Source organism: Porites lutea, chromosome 14 (assembly GCF_958299795.1).
Source record: "Porites lutea chromosome 14, jaPorLute2.1, whole genome shotgun sequence".
In the NCBI taxonomy this organism is placed as follows: domain Eukaryota; kingdom Metazoa; phylum Cnidaria; class Anthozoa; order Scleractinia; family Poritidae; genus Porites; species Porites lutea.
Genome location: NC_133214.1, coordinates 12,128,682 through 12,149,767, shown reverse-complemented (window position 1 = coordinate 12,149,767; position 21,086 = coordinate 12,128,682). Strand labels below are relative to the sequence as shown.

The following is a 21,086-nucleotide window of genomic DNA, read 5'->3' as shown; positions in this document are numbered from 1 at the left end:
TTGTTCAGTTACGGTTAACAAAAAAGTTAAAAATTAATTTCTATAGTTTCAAAGAGTTTAATATCAATAAGCCTGTATTGTAGACTCTCTCTCGTAAGCGACCACCTCCCATAAGCGATTGCCTTAATCCAAAACACGAAAACTTTCCTTGTTAAGGTGGCTCCCTAGAGTAAATTGGCCGTGCGCACCCTGAGCACTAGTATGGCGAGAGCTTTAAAATCCGCGCGACGTCCACGCAAAAATTAAAACAAACTTCGAAATATTCCACCCAAAAAACTTTATTAACTTTCTGTTGAAGCTCATTGTGCAAAAAGTTTGAGTAGTGTAGGTCAAACACTTATGAGAGGAGATGATGCTACACCGGTTACAAGTCACTATCGATCTCCATATGAGTAAATTGTATGTAGAAGCAAAGCAGAAATTTTCCAAAGCCATCAATTCTTTCGCTTCAAAAGTAGACAAACGTTAAATAGTCGAAGTAAATGGTGAGTGGAAACTTTGCTTATAATACAAAGAAGTAAGTACACTAACCCAGAAGGAAGCAATGTTACTGTTTCTGGCCTTTGGTTCACGGTCAGTGGAAGGATCTGAAAGATCGAGCCAATTCTCCAACAAACACTGAAGATTGTCTTCACTGGCGGAGCTCCTCGGTCACTTTGTTTCTCTTACATTTGATTTGATTTAAGTAATTCTAGAAGTGGCTTTAAGGCAAGATAACAGGGAGTGTAAATTTTTTTTTGTTTTGCCGACTATATCACATTGTTTAAAAAACTTATCAGAAAAAAGGTTTCCCACTTAGCTTGCATCCTAATCGAAGGAACCTTTCCATCGACGAACCAACATCCTTGTATTTTTTTCTTGATTCAAACGTCCTTCAACGCACATGCAAGATGCACTAGAAAATGTTTTTGCACAACGAGAAATTTTTACTCACAGATTGGCCCTTAACGAAAGTAATAGTTGTCCGTCGAGACCTACGGTCTTGTACGTGTAGCTGAGGACATGATGTACGATTTATAGATCGGCGCCATCTTTTACAGCAGACTTTTAAAGAAAAACTTCGCTGTCGAAATTATCCCTACAGAAGAGCAAGGTTGAAAACGTATCCGGAAGTGGGCTGACATTTGAAGATCTGCAAACAGTGTACAGCAGATTAGGAAATGAAGGGCTTATTGCGATCCTTGCACAATCACCGTCTTCATCTCCGACGATTGCTATCCTCACGAGTGACCACCACGGTTCGAATTTTAACTACAATAGTCAAGTACTTCGAAAAAAACATCCTGTGTTAGGTATAAAATTAAATCCGCTATCTCTCCTTTTTCAACTGGCGAGATATCACCGTAATAATACTAATAAACGGCTTCAAAACAATGGCTTTCGTACTCTTCAAAGAAACCACATGTTTTCAGTAGCTTTGTGCATTATGCGCATGCGGGCGTGATGGCTCGCGCGCGTATTTTGCTCACACGACCCCGAACCACGCGTGTTTTTCGGATTTTTGTGACGTCAGCGCAGTAAATTAACCGTGAATTTCTCGCGTTTCCTTCGGTAAATTTTTTTAAAAAACGCCTCATTTCGTAACAGTCGCAGTACCTTTGTACGGTCATTTTTTTGTCAAAATCTGTAAGAGCTAAACTCCTCTATTAAGAAAAATTACAAATTTAAAAATATTGGCAAAACCGTCTTAACGACCCCATGTTTTTTCCACTTTAAAATGTTAAGCAATATCGTTAATATAAAGTGGCAGAGTTTAAAGACATTTCACCGCGGGAAATTAGAAATATTAAGGAAAACTGGGCAAAAATGACAAAATTACTGCCTGTTTAAGGATGCGATGTTTCCATGGCAACGACCTTAATCCAGAAAATGAAACTTGATAAAGGAGCCTTCTTATGTGGGTAACCTTAGCGGTGAATCTCGTGAACAAAATCGCAAAGACAAAGTAACTAGATTTCCTTCTGTAACGTATTCTTGATAGCTCGGATTATTAGTAAATACTCTAGGGAGCCACCTTAAAGCCTTACAGTTGGAACCTCCAGTAAACGACCACCTCCTGTAAGCGACCGCGACCACTTTTTGGGCCTGAAAGTTTAAAATGATGTTCCATTGCCTTTAACCTCTTGTCAGCGAGCACTTGACACATTCTCTGATCTCTTTAATTATGTTAGCTGTGTGCACTACGCTGTTTGTGATAGCTTGAATTCTTTTCTTAACCCCGTCACCAATTTGTGAATTATTTGATAACTTTAGTACCAACACGATTATATTTATGGTTCAAAACGTTAACGACGATGAGTTCTTTATGTGCGCCATTCAGTTCTATCTCCTGTGCCGAAGGTACATCCAATAATAATAAAAACTGGTTTAAGGCATTTTGTCACCAAAGAATAACTATGTAAGTACTGGTTTTGTAGCGCAATGACGACCTTGCTCAGATTCCCCACTTTCCTTCTTGTTCTTTAAAGAATAAGTCGATAAATTTGAATCAACGTTAAAAAAAAAATCAGTTGAGTTAACCTCTACCTACTTTTTAGCTTATAAACACTGAAATTACATGTTTTTGATATTTGAAAAATATATTAACGACCTTAGGTGCCACTTTCTAGCAAGAGATTTCTTGAATCCGCCTATTTAGATCCGCTATTTGATTGAACAACCTAAAAGACCAAAGCATTTTCGTATTATCGTTTTTTGTGTGCTAAGTGAATGTTCTAATAGAAAAAAATGTATTGATGCCAAAGATGAAAAATAGTGACATAACATAACGTGGACTGTAATGTGGTAATTCAATCAGAAAAACTAGAAATAAAGCGATTATTAAAGGTTTCAAAAAAGGTAAGACGCCTGTCAACCTTGAGAACTTGGATGTTGACTTTGGCCTTCAACGTTTTAAACTGTGTTTATTTGTGAACGAAGGCGGTGAAGAAACTAACTCGAAATCTTATCGAAGAAGACACAGTTAAGAAGACGAAAATCGACTGGCAGAGATTCGAGATGTTTTGCCTAACATAAATGAGTAATTCCTTCGACAAATATGATAACAAACATACCTGCACCCGATCATCTTGACAAGCTTCTTTGCCATTTGCAGTGTTTTTTCAAAGACCAACGAAAGAAAGATAGAAGCGAGTTCGAGCCAGACACAATAATGTCCAGTTTTCAAAAGTCTCCAACGTCACATTAACGAGTGAATACTTACAGTGCTCTTAGTTTTGACCGAATAAACTTTAAAATATGTATGTAAACCCTGAGGACTAGGATGTTGACTTTGCTCTTCCAAATTTTAACCTAGCTTTGTTTTAATGAGGACGAAGCTGTTGTAGAAACTGAATCATAACCTTACCGAGGAAGAGAATTCTAGTCAGTGTTTGAAAATTTTAACACAGATTACAATTGAAGACGAGAATGAACTGGCAGAGAGAGAGGTTTTCCCAAACGCAATTAACGAGCGAATCCTACAATGACAACAAACTTACCTTGAAAAGCTTCATTGCCTTTTGCAATGTCTTTTCACGAGAACAAACGGAGGAAAGATGGAAACGACTTCTAGACATACGCAGTGTCCGGTTTCTAAAATACTCCAGCGTTACATTAAAGAGCTAAAACTTACAGTGCTCTTAGTTTTGACCGAATAAACTTTTTTTAACATGGCGAATTTGTTTTTACTTTCTCGGAAAGCCATTGTTATGTGCTATTGTTTTCGTGCGCCAATAAAAACTTTATTTTTTGACACCTGTCAAATGACTGTCAAATCGTGCGTCCTGCACTTGTTTCCGGTCCCCAAACAGGAAGAAGCCATATAATAAACATCTTATTAGCCTCGTTTTTTCGTTCCGTACTGTAAATTACGGATAATTTACAGTACGGACCGAAAACTCGGCTAATAAGGGGTATTTATTTTACATAAAGCAAAAATTGGAAATTCTGCGAAATCTGTCAAAAATCGGTTGCCATTAATGCACGTCAACGTTAACGTAAACATTAAAATAGTGTTGACATATAAGTTGTGGTTCAACTGGTGCCATTTTTACTAGTTGGATAGGAAGCAGGTGATTTTATTGGACTGTGAGTCATGCGTAGCACGTCAAGCGCGAGTTGAAGTCCCTCGAGGCAGTATTTTGGGACCACTGTTCTTTATTATATTCACCAGTGATTTAACGCTGCTTGTTAACTGTCAGGTGACCACTATATACCTGATATAGTCACGACACAATAGTTACAGCCTCTGTGGACGTCAGCAATGTAGCGAGAGATAGATAAATAGCCCCTTTTATATCTGTCTGTATTCGTTTAGCCACGGGAACTAGGTTTTTTCATGGCGCCAGGCTAGATTAAACTTTGATAAAACAATGCTAAATTAAGTATAATATAATAATTCATGTAAGAGTAGAAATAATTTAAAAGCTTTTTAAAAACTCAAATTTTGTAAAACATGGCTGGCTAACTCTGTTGTCATGGTAACATCGGTGTTGACGTACACGTCACGGCGACGAAATGTTTCCTGATAAATTTTAGGAAAGGACGCTAAGTTTAGCGGTCATAGCTTGAACTTGAAGGGGGACCTCAAAGGACCCCGTCGGTTTCTTCACATCATACTCTGCTTAATTCAATAACTGTTAAATGTAGAATAAATTCCCATATCACTAGCTCCTGGGAATATTTAAAATAAAGCTAGATTCAGTTATTTACCTCTTAAACAGGTTTTTAATTTGAGTTAGTACATGTTGCATAGCTGTGACTGAAAGTCTCTTGTGACCAGTTCTTACTTTCAAAATGATCAACTGCAGTCTTACTCTTCGCGGTTTAACTTGTTCCAGTCTAAGTTCACACTTACGGCGTGAGGCTCTTAGTTACATCAGAAACGTCTGAACCAGATTAGGTGTCTCGAACCCGCATTTTTGGTGGTGTAATTATCTTCTTTCTCTGGACTATTTATACGAAAGCAGCTTGGTCTTCAATGAAAATCCATGGATCACATATATACTGAACTTTATTATGACAATATTTTTTCGCGATTCTGAATGAGTACCATGTGACAAAGACGTCACATTTGTTTTAGCTCCTAATCGAATTTCGTTCCTGCGCAAGGAACAGTACCTTAAAACTACCTTCGACAGTAGCCTTCCATTTCAGAATAGGGCGATTGCGCGTAGTCTTCTTAATCGTTTTGTGAATATCTGGATTGCAGCTCCCAATTATTTGCGTCACGCGGGAGCCTATAGCCCAGAGCGAGCAGTTTCTATATAGTCGTGTCACGGCGTTTTAACTAACAAGTTTACTTTTAGAACAACTTTGGAGCGAATTTTGAATACCTTGTAAGTCCCACAAACCAGACCGCAAAACCTACAGACCTGAAAAAGGGCTCCTGCGCAAAAAAAAAAATGAAACGAGGTAAATTGATTCCCAGTAAGCCATAAGGTGAATGTTATCCACATTCACGGGATAACTCAAAATGAAGAGCGGATGAAGTACGTCGAGTTAATAACCCATTAACCTGCGATCAGGAGTTCTTATTTTTCTTTTTCGCCTCCCAAACAGAAAGAGAAGTCCCAGGTTAATAGCCCATTATATTCTCCACTTCATTCACTCCGCAAAAAATGACAACCCAGAAGTGAACGAACCAAATGTAGTAAACGGAGAAGTAATATTGGAGCAAGTAACTGATAAGGGTTTGTTTGTGATTTGTATAAGAAGTGTGAATTTATTTACTGAGTCGTTTGTTTCTGTCTTTTACCTTATTATTCGTCGTCTTGTCAACTACTAGTGCCAGTCTCTCCCGAGTACTGAACTTTCAAGATGGCGTCGCTTTGTTATTTTCTAGTTTTATCCCATGGTTTAGCACTTTTTGCCGTTCCAAGATGTTACAGTGACAGTATTTCGAACTTTTTGATATTTCCTCTACCTGCTGACCATAGCTGACAGCGAAATAGGGAACAAAAATCATGAAGAGGACGTAATTAAAACAAACAAGAAGGGATCGGACTGTTTTCAAGAAAAAATGTTGGTACCTATGACAAATGTGGGTTTTCTAATTTCTTCCTTTTCCAACGAGCAAAAATGATTATTAGTGTTTTGGTAACAGGGATGATTGTAGACTGCAATTTGGTTGTCAGAGTTTTATTATCCTTTTAGTTGTGCGTTACAGATCAATTCAAAAACGACCAATTTTTGATTCGCTTAAAGACACTGGGTTTAGGTCAGGAAAAATAAGAAAGTTTTAGTCTTGCCCGTAGGTACTTAACAATGTTTATGGTTTTCGAAGATAGTCCTGTGTTGTGTTGTATCGCATAGAAAAAATGAACTTCGCTCTTTTAATTTTGAGGAGTTTGTGAGCTTCAGAAAATAGTCAATCCGCTTACAAAAATGGCGTCCGAATGGGTCAAATAAAGTGATGCTCGTATCTCTAATACAAGAGCAGTGAAGAACCTATGTTTATTATATTTGTCCATTACTCCACCTAACCTATCTATGATGTTAGTATGAGCTTATTCTGTTGACCCCCTTCCGTTGAAATTTTTAACATTTTGCCCGGTTTCCTCTGACAACCACTCTTCAATATGATTCGGCATTTGATGGCGTAACCACGTTTACGCTGACAGGAGGAATAATACGTACGAAACACGCTGCGCATGATGATATATAATAAAACGTCACAAGCAGAGTTTACACCAACAACCTCTTTTCTCGAACGCGCAGAGACTGCCCACGAAGTCACAGACCACCCAACTACTCCATTAGGGAGCGTCTCCTTCTTAGACGCGCTTAAACTGAAGTCTGGACCTTATGCAAATTAATTGCTACTTCTTGTGTGATTACGGAAAGTTTTACCACTTATTTTTTTAATCTTTTCAAATGTCCTTTACACATTCCCCAGACCACTTTGCCTGATTTCAAAAAAAGGAAAGTATATGCATCAGGGCGACTAGCGTGCTATGAGCGATAAAATCAGCATCCGTAAATAGATTTCCTTTAAGAATTTTCAGAGCCGCAATTAGTCTGTGTAAAACACATCCTTCGTATTGGCTCGAACTTAGGACGTTTAACATCGAATTCCTTTGCAGGACCCTTGAATTTACCGCACTTGGCTGTTCCCCGAAACCTTTCGAAATATGGTAATGTTCTAGAACTACGGACAATTTCGCTCCCCATTTTTACTTCAGTGTATCGGCTTTTATTTCTTTGTCATTATATTGTCTTTGCATGTTGAACCGTCATCAGACAGACTGGAGACCTCAAGTTACAAAAGCTGATACAAAGGCAATTTTTCTCCATTTTTGTTGTTGTTGTTGTTTTGTTTGTTGTTTTGTTTGTTTTTTGGTTCATCAATAAAGACCAAACTGTTCCCATATAAAAGGTCCACAGATGCCTTCAAAAATACTGGGTACGGTCGAGCCACCTTAACGTAGATAATAAAACATATCTGAGTAAACACTAACTCATTGCGGCAATACATTCAGTATTAATTACTCTAACAGCTTGATAGTGAATATTCTAAACATATATTTCAACTCTTATTGCAGGCCAGCTGCGGTTATTGACGTAATAAAAACCTAACAAATCTGGCTTTCACGGCAGTAGAAAGAGCGTGCTTGACAATCGTATTTCGATCTGAGTTTCCTTGGAACACCTGCACATTGAAAATAGAAAATTATATAGTTCAGATGATTCAGAAAAACGTCACTGAGAATTTATTCATACTTTGTGATCAGCATTTATAGAATTATGCATCGTCCATTGATTGGTGGGACGGCGTTTACCCCTACCTTTATGACGGCCTGACCTCTTTATATCCTAAGTTGATCGTTGTAGAGAGAGTCGCCGACTACATAGACAGTTTAACCATTATCTCACCTTCTCGGCATTGTTCTCTTTGTATGTATTCCAAGTGACTCCATCTTTAGACATCCGCAAAACGTAGCTTGTGGTGCGTTCGTCAATGTTGCCTGCTCCTTGTGTTGCTACCACACATACAGAATGTACAGTACTCAGGTCAACTTGAAGATAATCTGTTCTGGGACCTTTTCGGGTCTTTGGACACCATCATCCATTACCTCGGGCCTCATTAAGTGGACCGTAGTATGGGTAATAACTTGAACTATAGTAGCTGCTAGCCGTCATTTTAGCATTTGGAATCCTGTTTGGGTCTGCCACGCCCAGGGGCTGACATCGTGAAAGAGGAGTTTGCGGATATCATTTTAAACACCTCTTAGTTGCTGAATTAGAGGTCAGTACAAGTTTTACGCCAAGGGAAAAACGAAGCTCGTAAGTTATTTAATATTTCTCTGTGTTGAGTAGCAACAAATTATCGTTGAGTTTGTGACTTCAGTTATCTTCAGTGCTTGCCTTTCTCTGAATACAGGTGCAACGCCTCTACCTGAAACCTTTAAGACAATCATTAAGTTGTTTAAAGTTTGGAATATCTAGTTCTTTGTTTTGTTTTGTTTTTGTTTCTTTTTTTAATTCTGTTTGCGAACTAATCTTCAGTCTAGTTTGAAATTGTTCAAAGTTATCTCTTGTTTAAAACGGAATTACTTGACTAAGTTTTCCGGGCTTTACTTGTCACTCCTGTTTATTTTAATAAACTACTTATTTTTTGTACATTTAAAATTCTACACACAGTAAGTAGTTTTTTTTTTTCTGGTTAACCCATACAAATTAGGTTAGACAGTTTTCATATGTTCATTTCCTGATTTTAGAAAAAATCAATTAGAATATCATCTGATTGCTCTACCATGCCATGTTCATTATTATCTGGACTAGTCAGTATGTTTAAATAATACGTACATTTAGCTAGGGCTAAAAGCGACGCTCTCGTTAATATACTAACTTATAATTTACTAATACGAAAACTAATAAAATCGTGTAATGGCGACGGTAACGAGAACGGAAAAAAAATCAATAGGTCTAATTAGCGAAAAAAAACCTTAAATTTGCACCTGCAGTACACTCTTTTGTTCATTTCTTTGCAGTTGTTTTGCACGACTAATGTTAATCCATGTAATACTAACCATATAGATGGAATATCCACCATCAGTTTAATAAAAATCAACCATAAATGTAATAAATTACTGACTAACCATGAATGAAATAAAATTTTAAACATAAAAGTAATAATCTGGCCCACCATAAATGTAATAAGTTTTAAAACTCGCATGAAAGCAAGTTCGTTACGTTGTTTATGGGAACAAAAAAAAAATCAAGAATCATTTTGTATGATTAACAAAGTTTCTTTTCCCGCTGTCCGCCTCTATACCCCTTTAAACCCTGCGATCACTCAAGCATTACGCTTTCCATAGAGTGAAAGTTTGCGTCAATTATAACCAAGTAGATTTGCAAACAAATTTTATAAAATGCACTACATTGTACGGGTAACGAGCGCACGTATGGAGGTAAGGTTACGAGATAGGGGAAGACACTGTCTTTATAACATAATTCTGTTATTTTTTACTTATGACGCGCCTTCTGAACAAGACGAGTAAGGGGTAATCTTTTCCTGTATCATTACTTAATTTCAGTGAAGATTCGCCACGCGCAAATACATAGCGAATTTACCAATAGATTTTTAAATAGCTGAACATGTCTTACATATATAGGCTCAATCATAAGTTGTTTGGTCAGTGTCCTTTACTAACAAGAGATGAACACCTTAACGTGACATCCCCCTCATCTATGTCTCTTTTTACCTGCAATTGCATGGAAACTCATTTGGAATACGAATGTCTGAAAAGAACAACTAAAGACAACTAAATCCCATGCAACGATACTTTATCCTTTGGAAGTAGTTTTAACCAGTTCAAAGAGTATAAAATCGTTTCTCGCAAGAGCCTCGCGATCTTTGAGGGAATAAAGCCCCCTAAGCGGGATGGACCATTAGAAAAAGTGATGGGGGGGGGGGGGGGAGGGGGTGGAGCAAAAGCAAAAAAAATAATAAAAAAATTTGCCAGGAAATTATTAACAAAAAAACATATTCCTAGGGATTATGGCCAAAAGTTTCCACCTTTTTTTTTTACATGCCCCGAAAAAAAGATCTTGCATCTCTTGTAAATGTAAACATATGTAAATATCATATTATCCACTCCCCTCAGGGCTTTTCAGGGATAATTTACAACACTGGTTGGGGAACTTTGCCAGACTGCTTACGGTGCAGTTTACAAGTAATGAAGGAATGAGTAATGATGCCCCATACATTAGTGTGGAAGTGAGATAGACCACTTAACGAGTGTGTGGGTTCTTTAACGTCCCACAGATTTATTATATACATACATACTTTATTAGTATTCGCCAGGGGGCTGCTCAATACTAAACAGCACAGAACATTATGATAAAAAATGAATAAAATTATAAAAAGCGGTCATTAATTAAAATAATTCTCTAGCATGTGCGTTCTCAACTTTTTTTTTAAATGATGGTAAAGATAACTGTTTAAAGTCTTTGTCTAAATTGTTCCAAATGTTGACTGCTGTATGGAGAAAACGTCGCTGTCCTGACTTTGTCTTGCTTGGAGGAATATCAAGGGATTCTCTGTTTCTAGTATCATGATAGTGAATAGACTTGCGTCTTCGGAGAGACTCACAAAAATATGTGGGGGCTAGGCCATTCATGCACCTAAACGTCACTACAGTGTCTCTTTAGTGGAGATGCTCATTTACTGGTAACCATTTGATCTCGCGTAACGCAGGTGTTGTGTGCTCAAATTTCTTTGTTTTTGTGATGATTCTGCACGCAAAATTCTGAACAGCTTGAAGCTTCTTGATGTTTGTGGCAGTTGTGTGTGACCAAATTAAACTGTAGAGCAATAGAACTAGGACTAGAGCGGAGATGATTGTGCACAGAGTGTCCCTATCAAAACTGTTCTTTACCCTGTTTATTTGACAAAGTTTGGTCATGCACGATGAAGTAAGTTGATGGATGTGTTGGTCATAGGTTAAGTTGTTGTCAAGAATTATTCCGAGATCCTTGGCACTGGAGACAGGTGTGATCTCTTTCCCCAAGAAAGAGATCGAGATTTTGCTCGGAAGCCTGCGCCGTAGTTGTCGCAGATTTTGGTCATAAATAGGGTAAGGGTTTTGGGAAGCGGGCCGCACACCCCTACCCAATTTTTCTGCGAGTACCCCCCCCCCCTCCCCCCGGGCGTAGTTGTTGTGTTCTGACCATAAGGAACTTGGTCTTTTCAGGGTTAATTAGTAGTTGATTTTTACAGCACCAGGCCGCCACTCGTCTTAAATCTTCTTCAAGAACACGTTCTGCAGACGCGGCATCCTTGACTGGAAAGGATAAGAAGATCTTAGAGTTGTCTACGAAGGACTCGAGATTGCATACTTGTGGAGCAAGAGGAAGATCACTGATATAAATACAAAACAAAAGTGGTGACAGTATGGCGCCCTGTGGTACGCCATGGGTGATAGGGAGGGGTGTAGATGTAGATGTGCCAATACGGACCACCTGAGTTTTATCAGTCAGGTAACTCTAAAAAACCATTTCGTGGTTTTGTCGGCGGCAACAAGGCTCAGCTTCTGTAATAATATAGAACGGCTAATTAATACTGTCAAAAGCTTTTGATAGATCTAATAGTATCAAGGCTGACAGTCTCTTATTGTCCATAGCATCGTAATAAGAAGTCGCTGATCATAATATTAAGAGTCTCTGTAGAGTGGTATTTACGATTACCACTTTGATGTTTACTAAGGAGGCCGTTACGTTGTAAATAATTGCTGAACTGTTGGAGTGCTACCTTCTCGCAGATCTTTGAAGCAATGGCAAGCATCGAAAGGGTTCGATTATTTGATGGCTCCTCGTGATCTCCGTCTTTCAGTAGTGGTATGACCTCAGACGCTTTCCAGGAGTTTGGAAAGGTAGAAGTTGCGAAAGAACAGTTGATGATGTCCGTCAAAGGGCCAAGGATAACAGGAAAGCAGTCTTTGATGATGCGCGTGCTGACTTTGTCGGGGCCAGGAGACTTATTAGAAGGCACAGATGATACAACACGTTCAACCTGCGTACAGGTAACAGGTGTGAAGTTGAATAGTTCCTCGGATGAGTTTCTGGTCATTGGTGTTGAAATTAGGCTTGTATCTGAAATATTGATGTTGTTGTCTATGGCCAACTGTGCAGCAGTTTGAGCAGTGTTTCTCCCAGCAGAGGATAAAAATTGGTTGAAATCGCCAGCAACTAGCTCAATGTCTCTGCTATAAACCGGAGTTTCTTTTTCTTTGGATGGAATACAAGTATTGATTATTTTCCATAGAGATCCAGGGTTATCTTTGTGTGATCGGACCTTTGTTCGGATGTGGTCACACTCGGCATTCTTAAGAAGTTGTTTTACAGATGTCCGGGCTTCCTTGTAGGCCTTCCAGGCGTCTGCATTTCGGCTTTGTGGGTAACGACGAAAGAGCTAATCTCTAAAGGTCATCTGATCTTTAATTTCAGGTGTTACGTAACGGCAGGGACGACTGCGGATTCTGATCGACTTAATTGGTGCATGAGCGTCCAACGTGGAAAGAAAAGTGTCATTAAACGTTGCGAGTTTGTAATTTATATCTTCCTCTGAGAAAATCGAAAGAAATGTGTCTGACTTGGTTGCGAGGGCTGCGGTAAACAGATCGGGGTTATAATGCTTGTAACTCCTTGTTGAGATATAACATGGTGGAGGTTTAGAGAGTTTCAGCTTTAACTCCACGTATACAGGCAAGTGATCACTAATCGGAGTGTTAATAACGCCACGTGCGTGGACGAGGTTAGGAGATGAGACTTAAATGACATCAATCAGAGATACGCAGGTGTCTGTTATCCTTGTTGGTGTTGTAATTATCTGCTTCAGGTTAGTCCCAGACAAAAAATTAGACAAGGTTTTGCTCTCTGGGCTCTCCTTTAAGACGTTACAGTTAAGGTCTTCTAAGACCAAAATGGGCTTGTTCATGGTAACTGCTTGAATGTAACTCGGTTTCAGCAACTCTTCAAACAGGACAACGGACAATTAGGCGGTCTGTAGGATATGCAAATCACGACTGATCGCAATTTCCTGTATTGCAGTTTTAGCCAGAACTGATGGGAATAATTATCAGACAAATGGGAAATGTCCTTCAGTACAGTGACTGTAATGTCTTTGCGAACATAAGCACAGACTCCCCCGCCGCGTTTACGTAACCGATCCTGTCTGTAGAGCTTATAGCCGTCGATGCTAACCTCAGAGTTAGTCACGGTTGTATTCAGCCAAGTTTCAGAGATGGTAATCACATCGGTTTTATTCGCTGCAGCCCAATCCCTGAGCTCAATTAAAAGCGATGGACTACGGATGGAACGAATGTTCAAGTGGACATGGGTAGAACTACTAGAAGGTTGACCTCGAGGCCTAGAAGCAACGTTTATGGCTGTAGACTCAAACGTCGACCTGCCGCTTGATGAGGTAGATATAGAAGGATAAGGCGAAACAGCATTAGGAATTGTTTCCGTGATGGTATCATAGGTGTGATCTTGAATATTTGATGAAACAGAAGAGGTTTTATGCAAATCGACTACATTTGCTGAAACTTTAAATTTCGATGAAAAAAACGATGTAGAAAAACGAGAAGTACTTCTTATTTGTCCGCCTCGTTGTCCACGGACTCGACGTAGTATTCCGACGGTTTTAATGCTTCGAAGACCGACGAAGAAAGCGGTTTTAAAGTTCCCTCCCTGTTACACGTGAGATGACTTCCACATCGCACGGGAACTTTCCACCAAAACACAGGCGGCCCAGACGTAGTATGTGTCACTGAATGAATATATTAATATATAGATTTAGCCAGGGCTAAAAGCGAAGCTCCAATTTTAATAAATTTATAATTTAAATCAAACAATAAACTTTTAATCCACAAATCATTTAACTTAAGGGCACATTCATGTGACTTTTGAGGGAAAGGCTAAGTTGTTTTAGAGTGAAACATCTTACATCCAATTGATAACCTTATATGTACACCCAAAAAATAGCAAACATCTTCGATCACATTCAAGATCACAGTAGATTAGGCCTCGAAAACAAATTCTTGGAAAACAAATCACGCCAAATTTTTTTGCGTTCGACAGGTTTACTTTACAAATTCTTGCCAACAAATCTGGGGATGTTTAAACCAACCTTTTATAATTTTTATACACCACATTTGAGGTGAAACAGTACTATTTATCATACAGAGCTCGGACAGAATGCGGTATTTCACAATTTTTCAAGACAAATTGCAACTCAGTTAATATTCAGGACGAGCCAAACCGTTAAAAAATTTCAGAAAATTTCCAAAATCACCCATACGGCCAGCTGGTTCTCGTTTCTATAGTGCGAGCTGTCAGTGTAGTCGAGTGTTTGAATGAACTTTAACAGAGTTATTTGTTTTGTTACTTAATGGTTTCAGTTATAACGATGTGTAATCTTATAAAGCGTTTGATACGCGCGATATTTTTGAGTACTCCTGCAAGCGATGGTCATGAACCATGAAAACAAACGGCACGGACAAGCGATTAAAATTGCAAGAGAGACTACTAACAATCAAAAAAAGAGATATAATCCGTGAAACATTTACAGAGACAACAATTTTCATTCACGAAGACAAGTATTAAAGTGTCTCTAAAAATCCTGAGTCTTTAAGCGTAAAGCTTAAGTTTATGTTTTAGCCGGTTTCCCGGCGCGGTGTTTACTGTTTTCGAAGGTGAACTCCTCGAAGTAAGAAAATCGCTCAAAGTTTTCTTTCTACAGCCAAATTTATAACTAAATATTCTTCGGAACGTTTTCTTTTTATTTGTGGTGAGCAAATATATCTGAAGGCTTTTTAAAGTTCTGTAAGCCTATATCAAACCTGATACTAGGTCAGATCATTGACTCAAATCCTACAAACGTGCATAAACTTGCCGCATAAACTGTCAGCGTGAACTGTGCAAGACTTCATGAAATACAAACATCAAATACAATAATTACTTAGGCTTACCATTCGAGATTCAGTTCCTGAAAGCTATCAAGGGAGGCCACAGTTGCATTAGACTTTTAAACCCTCTTCCGCATTAGGCAAGGTGAAAAACGAAAACGATGCCATCCGAAATTGAATTACCGAATTTTGACAAGCGACGCATTTCTCAACCAAAACCCAGTAAACAAACCAGCCATGAATAACAGAAGACTCTTGATAGCAGCTGTATTTCATTTTGTACATCCAGAGGAAAAAGACAGTTAAAAACATCACAAGTTGACACAAAATTCTGTCAGCTTCAGCTGTCAAAGTAAACTTCTTTCAAAGATGCTGCATAATTTTTCCGCATGAACTCACCTGTCAAATTTTGACCAATCAGAGTATAAAAATTGGACGTAGAGCGTGACCAACGCGTGACCATGGTAAGATAAGGTCTTCCCCGCCTGTACTTGTAAAAAAACTGGATGAATTTTCACTTCCGAGGTCAGTTTGAAATCAAAATCCTAATAGTGCGGGGCCATAGTGACATAAAGACAACATATTTGATATGAATCCTTGGAAAAAATTAACTTGAGCCTGCGATCATTTGAAACTGGTAATTTCTCAGCGGATAACTTTAAAAAAATACTCGACCTCGATGGGTCGACACTTGAGCCCGCGGTACGGTCAGGTGATACTGGTCAGCGGATGCCCTGTTTTGATAGCTGTCAATTGATCACAACATTGATGTGCAGCCTGTGCAATTACTTTTCTCTTGGGCTCCCAAACTAGCTAAAAGTGTGAGAGTAAACATTGGTTGTCCTGTGGTGCGGACGGACGGGCGGTCGGTGTACGGTCACGTGATTACCAAATTTCTGGGATGGGTAGATTTACTTAGCAATGGGGCTCCGCCCACGCTCGCGCGAAGCGCGCGCGTGGAGCTCCGCTAATATCCACATGGACAAATTAATGCGATGAGTCGTCGAAACTCCCATGGACTAAAATAGTCTAAAAGTCAAAATATGACAAAACAAAGCTAAGGTACCTTCAACTGAACATATCCTTGTCTTTCCTGGCCGGTTTAAGTGGCATTTTGTTGAGTTTTGAAATTGTAGGTACTATCCACTAAAGAAGAATTAAAGGCTGGCTACAAAACAAACAGACCATCGCCACGCGCCTTCACACGAAGCGCTATAAATTCGAGAATAATCGACGAATCCGCTCCAAATAACCATCGGCTAATCTGCAGGTAACGTGTGCTCCTGCTTCTGGCTCGCTTGTTCCACAAAACCCATCGCAACTGCACAATAATTGCTTGCTCATCAACAACCACTGTTGACCTTTACGCTTCGATATGACCGCAAACGACCAGGTTTAATACGCGACGTGAATATTCAAGCTTAGCGACCGCGTTCGCGCAACAATGCAGCACTTGCTATGGGAGGGATGGTACTATTGCTTCCAGGTCAATCAATCGGGAAAATAATATTGAAGCCCTTGTAATTTTTAAAAAGATCCAATTTGCCCAAGGAGCACCGAACAGATACGAATCTTATAGCGGAGCTAAAAAAAATGAGCGGCAGTGGAAAAAGTGAACAAGAACATGTACCACATTTTCTCCATAAAAAGTTAAAACCAGGAAGTTTTCTGGACGTTTCACGTTGCAGTCATGCAAATCCATGTCAAGGAAATGTACAAGAAAGTGTGCTGCTTTTAGACCTATTGTTGTTTTTCACAGTTCTGGTCAAGGGCATTCAACTTTTAATTTTTCACATTTCACTCACCGGGTTAGGCTATTTTTCGTAGAGAGTAAAATGGACTCCTAAAATTTTCGGATTCAAAAATGCGATGAAAGAAGGTATCTGAAAAATTATCTCCTTCGTAATACGTTAAATTGCATCTAAAATTTTCGGGAAAATAATTCTGAATTCCTCGTAATTTCGAAAAGACTCAAGTTCCTCTAGAATGGCCGAACACTGAGATGCAAATTTTATAGCGCCACTTAGAATGCATTTCTATAGAGCTAAAAGTACTTTATGAATAGCTACAGAAGTGTTTTCAATTAAAAGTATTTGAGGAAACAGTCGTTGGGTGGTCCTGTCTCGTTGCCTTCTCCGCTTAGCATTACACGATATATTTTATATTTAGTATGAGCAAACTATAAATCATTAGCTTCGCTTTTAGCCCTCCTGACTAACTTTATGTAAGCGCTGTTTAGAATGCATTTTTCGATCAAAAGTACTCTGGACAGCCTTAAATGTGTTTTCAATGCATTTAGGGGGAAATCATCGTTGGGTGCCCCTGAGTTTTGAGAATAATAATAATGATAAAAAAAGGATATCGCGCACATAAATTTTACTTTACGATATCTTCAGCTGTATCTTCCATTCAGCTCCATAGCGGGGGCCAGATTTTGCCTTTTTCCTGGGCGGAAAATTCTCGTCCTTTTTCACCAGTTTGGACAACATATTATGGAGTAAGACGTTGTTAATCTAAGCAAATAAGTCAAGAACCTGTGCAAGCGGCTGGACGAACAATGTGACAGCAGCTGAGACAGCGAACGTTAGAAGAATTCGAACTTGAAAACCAGGGCTGCCCTGTTGAAAACTTACGGACGGTCCCGCGATCGCCTTTTGTTTTCTGGTCAAAACTAACGCAGCGAACCTTCGGTCAGTCGATTGACCTAGAAGCAATAGTACCATCCCTCCCATAGCAAGTGCTGCATTGTTGCGCGAACGCGGTCGCTAAGCTTGAATATTCACGTCGCGTATTAAACCTGGTCGTTTGCGGTCATATCGAAGCGTAAAGGTCAACAGTGGTTGTTGATGAGCGAGCAATTATTGTGCAGTTGTGATGGGTTTTGTGGAACAAGCGAGCCAGAAGCAGGAGCACACGTCACCTGCAGATTAGCCGATGGTTTTTTGGAGCGGATTCGTCGATTATTCTCGTATTTATAGCGCTTCGTGTGAAGGCGCGTGGAGATGGTCTGTTTGTTTTGTAGCCAGCCTTTAATACTTCTTTAGTGGATAGTACCTACAATTTCAAAACTCAACAAAATGCCACTTAAACCGGCCAGGAAAGACAAGGATATGTTCAATTGAAGGTATCTTAGCTTTGTTTTGTTATATTTTGACTTTTAGACTATTTTAGTCCATGGGAGTTTCGACGACTCATCGCATTAATTTGTCCATGTGGATATTAATATATTCATTCAGTGACACATACTACGTCTGGGCCGCCTGTGGAAAATTTACATGCGCAAGGGCTTGTGAGACGGGGCCTACGGTTTATCGTCCTTATCCGAGAAGACTAGAAACCCAAACCGTTTGCAGATATTATTACAAAGGCAGCACTTTCTCTTCAGTTATTTAAAGACCCTGAGTGCTGGTCCGGCCGGGGTTTGAACCTACGGCATGCCGCTCAGCAAACCTGCGCTTATCCCATTGAGCTAACCGGGCGGTTAGGCCGTGTTGGGCGTGGGAAAATCATTCCCATGCCTCTCCTTTTGCGTGTGTCAGGGTATATAAATTCACACAGACTAAGCGGTTCCTATTACGCATCGTTCTTTGCGATAAAAAAAATTGAATCAATCTGTGTATTAACTTCGCATGTTACTTTGCTGTTTACTCAAATAACGCAGTGCTCAAACAAGTACCAAACTTTAACGTTAAAAAAATTAATATCTCCCCAACATCCAAGCAACAAGATTGGCCCCAGGGGTATGCTCTTAAAATCAAGCATGAAACATACCTCGCTCCACAGTTTGACTGGAAGCTCCCCTCGCTTCACCGCCCATAATCAGGTTCCATCAAGAATTAGAAAACAAAGTCAAGAAACCCTCTGGCACCCAGAGGATTAAACAAGGGAATAAAGTGAAAATACGTCATACCGTATTACTTTCAAAGGGGATAATTTATATAAGGGCCGCCCCTGGGTGAGCGTCGTTTGCAAATAAGCGCAGTGTTAGTTGCATATACAAGTGAATACAGTAAAAAACCCCGCAGAAAAGAACATAAAAATTTAGGCTGAAATTTGGCATTTTAATACTTAAGTTTATAAGAATCTGTTCAGCCTGGCGAGGAAAAGAGGTTCTTATTTATGCAAAAGATAACCCCAATTTCAAAATTCTGGATGTTTAAGTCTGTGTGAAATCTCTAACAATATCTTCTTGTGTATATGCTTTGTGCACAATAATATAAATAGTATTTAGCTGGCGGTGTTTATCTTGGATGACAGCTTTATTCCATAGGTGGTTTTGTCAGTGTCTTTGTTTGTAGCGTTAAGAACCGTAGAGAAAAGAGGACAAGCGAGAGGCGTTGACGAAGGTAGATTACAAGCAGTCTCTCTCTTTTCTTGGTCCGTCAAGCAAAACGCGCGAGACACCCAAATTATCACACGCGCGACTGAAGGCGCTAAGCGAGACAGGCACGACGTCGTTTCTCGCGCCTTGCGGCTTCGTCGTTTGACGCTTACAGGCTCATGCACTTCCCTCACTAAATCTGAAGAAAAAGAGAGACTGCTTGCAGTCTATGACCAAGTTTCAGCGTAAATTAAGAGTATCACTCTGGACTGAGACACCAAAGAAAAGATAACTAAATAGTGGCAAGATGTATTGCACAAATTGATATTACATCATAATGTAAGATGCACGGTGCATGGTGCATCACTTACTTAAGCTGCTCAGAATCCCCGCTCGTTAAATCGAATATTTGCAGCGCAGATCAAAGAATGGTTAGAAACTCTGTCACGAGCTACCTTCTGGGCACACTGTGTAATACATTAGTTAAAAGTTATAAATTATGCGTTTTGCTTGGTCGTAATTATCTGGAAATTTTAGAAACGTTCAGATTTTTTAAAGTTGAGAACGCTTGGATCGCGAAATTCCCTCACTGAGTTGAAACAAGAAAGGATAAAGCTCCCTCTCTTGGTTGAAAATGAGATCCCTGCAAATTAAAATACTGTCTGACCTAACTCGCGAAGTTAAGTAAATAGCAATACATGACCTAAGGAATAGCAATACACGAAAAGCGGATTGTTTTATGACACAGGTAGCCCAAGCTCACTAGAAGAGCCCTGAACAACATTATCCATAAACTAATTAATTATTCATGCGGCAACAATTATAAGGCGTTGTATGAGAATTATCCTATTTCTCCATAAATGAGCGAAGCGTCCTTTAAATTTTTCCTTTCAAGCTTGCATTTAGTATTTTATTATGTTTATTTGTGCGTTTACTACGTTTCAGGCCTCTTAGGATGCCAAGAACCCGAGAACAACACTACTTTTCTAGGCTAATTAATTATTCATACAGCAAGAAAATTATAAGACGTTGTATGCTTTGCTCACTAAATTAATAAAATGTGCATTGAATATCGCTTTGAAGCTTACCTTTAGCCTTTTCTTGTTTTTCTTTGCGTTCTGACTGCATCTCAGACCTCCTAGGCATGTTTAATACCTTTTTTTGAGCGACAGTTTTTCACCCAGATGACGATTTAGGACCTTCGAAATGGGAATTTTGATGATGTGAATGATGGAAAATGTGCGTTATTTATCAGGACATCTGTCTCTATCTGTCTCTCAGATGTTGCTGTTGACTTTCGGCCGCCACGTTGGTGCCTCTCCGCAGCGTAACAACATTAAGAAATCTACTTCTCCATACATCTCACATGAAATTATGTGAAGTATATATGAATGATCATCGCAGTAAATTTTCCAATTTAAGCAATTGGAAGCCCTGATTTTTTTTTCAGGCTTCTTCTTTCCAACTGCTTAAATTGGAAAATTTACTGCGATGATCATTCTTCACTTTCATCTACAACCGCAGTTCAAAAATGAATTATTTCATATACACTTTATGCACATAATTTCACTCCTCACGGGAGATATGAACTCAATAAATTGACCTCGCTCCCAATGTGTGGCTTCATAGCTCAGTTGGTAGAGCAACGCACCGGTAACGCGGAGGTCACGGGTTCGAATCCCGTTGAAGGCCTGATTTTTTTAAGGCTTCTTCTTTCCAATTGCTTAAATTGGAAAATTTACTCAATGATCATTCTTCACTTTCATCTACAACCGCAGTTCAAAAATGAATTATTTCAAATACACTTCAAATAATAATAATAATAATGATAATGACTTTATTTTAGTGTCAATGTATTTAGCTTAACAGTTAAC

At 39.2% G+C, this 21,086-nt stretch overlaps 1 pseudogene; it reads right to left on the bottom strand.

Moving 5' to 3' along the window:
- Nucleotides 1–7,324: 7,324 nt before the first annotated feature.
- Nucleotides 7,325–8,164, bottom strand: LOC140925246 (discoidin domain-containing receptor 2-like; annotated as a pseudogene).
- Nucleotides 8,165–21,086: the final 12,922 nt, after the last annotated feature.